The sequence below is a fragment of the Lygodium microphyllum genome, chromosome 6 (genome assembly GCF_053477565.2).
Source record: "Lygodium microphyllum isolate KBCC chromosome 6, Lygodium_microphyllum_v1.1.10, whole genome shotgun sequence".
Taxonomy (NCBI): domain Eukaryota; kingdom Viridiplantae; phylum Streptophyta; class Polypodiopsida; order Schizaeales; family Lygodiaceae; genus Lygodium; species Lygodium microphyllum.
The window spans coordinates 95,230,674-95,234,754 of record NC_141140.1 but is presented as its reverse complement, the minus strand read 5'-3'; positions in this window follow the sequence as shown (position 1 = coordinate 95,234,754).

Here is a 4,081-nt window from a genome sequence, read left to right as displayed (position 1 = left end):
GAACTGAACCATCGCTAACTTGCAAATACTATAAAAAACACGATGAAATTTGGCTCCAAGAAAATCAAGAAATTGGACTAGTGGCCCCTCAGGACTATCTCCCACGGGGTCTTTATGACCCCGAGAGATGGGATCAACAGTGCACAAGCCACCTCAAGACCCCTCCTCGATCTACACCGTTGATCCACGAAGAAGTAATCCCATATTGCGATAATCAACCCAGCACCAAAATTTAACTTGGGTGCCCGGGAAACTGCTACAGGGTGACAAACGTTCATGGACCCCACTCGCGCTGCGGTTCGGGATGTGCCTTAACTAACCATGATTGGCGGGTCAAAATCTTCGTAATTCTCGCCATGCAAGTTGGTCGATCAGTGGCAAAACTGGAGTTTGAGGTGAAGATCGAGTCGGCCCCATCATTTCGTTTCTTTTCCATTCGTCCCTTCTCTACCTCGACTTAACACCGCGTAACTCCATCTCCGCGAGGCCCCCGCTCAAGACTATCTCCATGCAACACCACAAAACAACGCCCTCGTGCCATCTCCGACGAAACGACGCCCCCACTCAGGACTAGCCTCCTTAGTCATCGGTGCTCGCAGGACTGCTCCGTGGCTCGAGGCTAGGTTTACTCTCGCTGAGGCTCGTCCACGTGTTGCTAACGACCTGAGGTCACACGCTATTTTCGACAAATTGCTGGGGGTCACATGCTTGTGCAATTTGCTGGAGGTTACACGCTCCTGGCAAATTGTTCGAGGTCGCGACGCTACAGCTGCAAATTGGGGGGGCCATCTTCTTTGTCGTCCTTCATGAAGAGCCCAATATTGATCCCATAGCTTGCAGTAGCAGAGGTTTTGTCATTGATCGTACTTTCCATTGTCATTGATCATGTATGTATTTAGAAAATTAAGAGAGGAAGTGGAAATCTTCTTAGACAAGCTTTTTCCCTAGGGTTACTAAAGACTTGTTCATATAAGCTTTAGGGTGATGACCCAGGATCAAACATGTTTTACACCCAAAAATTGATTTAAGACCACATGCTTTAGATGGTGACCTAGAATTGGTTGTAAATAGACTTGCAATAGCTAGTTAGAAACAAAGAAATTTGAACTTTATGAAAAAAAGCTTTGGGGGGTAAGATGCCTCTTTCACAAGTTCTACTCACCATGTGTGTTATTTACTCATACTGTTCCAATCATGTTCCACCAAGAACCACTTAGGGCCATGCCCTCATCCATTGGCCATTATGGTTTCTGGTTCACAAACGAATTGCGAACTCTCCAACTATGTGAACTTGTGAATTGAAGAAGGAAGTTCTGAACTTGATTGTGAATCAAAGTTTGGTGCGAATAGGTCCTAAGCTAACCTTGTGGAAGCTCCTTTTAGCCTTCCTTATCATCATGACCATCATCATCTCATCAACATGATCATCATCACAACATCCTTAAGCCTCTTTTCCCCCTTTACCTTAGCCTACATGTATCTTTTTGAGATCTAGGGCTAGGGTATCTTTTAGGTTTGTGATTGCTTTCACTATCAGGGTGGCCCCATGGTCATGACCAAATTAGGTGCGACTTGTGAGCTCTTTTGTCCAACTCTCTCTCTCTCTCTCTCTCTCTCTCTCTCTCTCTCTCTCTCTCTCTCTCTCTCTCTCTCTCTCTCTCTCTCTCTCTCTCTCTCTCTCTCTCTCTCTCTCTCTCTCTCTCTCTCTCTCTCTCTCTCTCTCTCTCTCTCTCTCTCTGTCTCTGGTTTTGTGTCCTAACTCCTCTATCTCTCTCAAGAGGATTCCCTTAAGGGTATGGCACTTTGCTCTCTCTGGAGTCAAGGACAACCCACCTCTCTCTCTCTCTCTCTCTCTCTCTCTCTCTCTCTCTCTCTCTCTCTCTCTCTCTCTCTCTCTCTCTCTCTCTCTCTCTCTCTCTCTCTCTCTCTCTCTCTCTCTCTCTCTCTCTTTGGTTTTGTGTCCTAACTCCTCTATCTCTCTCAAGAGGATTCCCTTAAGGGTATGGCACTTTGCTCTCTCTGGAGTCAAGGACAACCCACCCTCTCTCTCTCTCTCTCTCTCTCTCTCTCTCTCTCTCTCTCTCTCTCTCTCTCTCTCTCTCTCTCTCTCTCTCTCTCTCTCTCTCTCTCTCTCTCTCTCTCTCTCTCTCTCTCTCTCTCTCTCTCTCTCTCTCTCTCTCTCCTTGACACAAATCTCTCTTCATACTTTCCATTATCATTGATCATGTCTGTATTTAGAAAAGTAAGAGAGAAAGTAGAAATCAGGTGTACAAGAACATTGGACTAGCATGGAATTTCCCTGTCATTAGACTAACATGGAATTTCCTTATAGAGTAGTAGTGACCATGTATTATGTATGTATTTAGAAAATTAAGAGGGAAAGTGGAAAGTGAAAAGTAGAGTAGTGTCCAAATAATGTGATTTGTAAAATGTATCTAAATTGCCACTTATGTAGTGTGTGTGTGATGTATATGCGGTGTATGAAAACAAGTGGCTATTTTGAGGAGCATGACCAATTTAGGCCTTGGTTGAAATGCTAGGTTTACCTCTTCCCTCCATAAAAATGGTAAACTTTCATATTATCATGATACATTTTTTGATTTACTATCTAAAAATTTACTTAACAACATTTGCACCCACATGAAATTTCCTTGGAAAATGGTAAATTGGGTTGTTCCAACATGATACATTACATCAAGATCACAATAAAACATAACAAATTTCTTGTAATATCAATGACTTGTACTAAGAAGTCCAAATTCTCATAAGGATTTATAACCAACTTGATGATATGGATCAAGTTTCCCTTTTAAATATTACTTTCATAAACTCTTTGAACCTAGATTGTGTAAAACATAAAGAGTCATTCACCTAACATCATGACCTGGTGCAATGCATCAACTATACAATCTTGACGCATTATGTTTTTGTTTGGAAGAACATTTATTTGATTTACTACATCAAGTTCATTTATGATTCACCTATGTTTTGAGGCCTTCAATGAAATCTATTTCAACCAATCAAGTTATCTACATCGATCATGTATGTTTTCATTCAAAGAATCAAAGTTATTATGTTATGGTTCAAAGTACAAAGTTACTATGTTTTACTTTTTTGCAAATTCAAAACTCTTTGGGTGTGATTTTGCAATGTTTATGAGTTGTTGCTATAGGATAAACAACTTAAAGAATGTAGCATTTCAACAAGAAAAGTACTTTGTAGAAAGAGGCAGGAAAGCTATAGAATGTATGTAAGCAATATTTGTTTGAATAGGACACAATATGACTATAAGTTGTGTAGCTTTTACCTTACTTGAAAATTTATGTGCCCAGGACCTAGAAGTAAACACAGAATTGAAAGTATGCATTCTAAGGATGGTAAAGTAGCCAAACATCAATGTGTCATGGATTATGATTCTTGTTTATGATAGTGGCTTATTGGGATTTAGCTTTGATTCCTCTCTTCTTTTGTGCCTCGTCTTTGGTTTTGTTGGGGTTTTAGGGTTGATCATTCACTTATCTAAATTTGAAATATGCCTTTATTGCATCCTGCTTATGGAATTGGATCACTCTTATTGTGGAATTTGAAATATACTTTCATGTATGACCTAATGGAATATGAAATTATGATACACTCTTATTGTAGCATAAATTTTGATCATTGGTTGCTTCCTTAATTACATAAGCCTCAAAATACATAGGTATAGACTTGGGAGATACATGAATGATAGATGGCTATTGTTCATGACTAATTTTATACATAGATATAGATATAATCTTTGGAGTGTAAGTTTTGGGTATGAGAGAGGTGATCATGAAATATAGTGTATCCAAGTCCAAAACATTTAGTGACATGTCCAAGTTGAATGTTATTGATGATTCTCCCATTCCAATGTAACAATGGCTATTGTTCATGACTAATTTTATGCATAGATATAGATATTGTTGGACACTAGGAATTGATTTTAATTCCTTCACCTAGGAGCAATTGATTTTAATTAGTGTTTCATGTATGACTTGATGAAATATGAATTTGAAATATACTTTTATTGTGTTTTGCTTATGGAATTGGATCACACTAT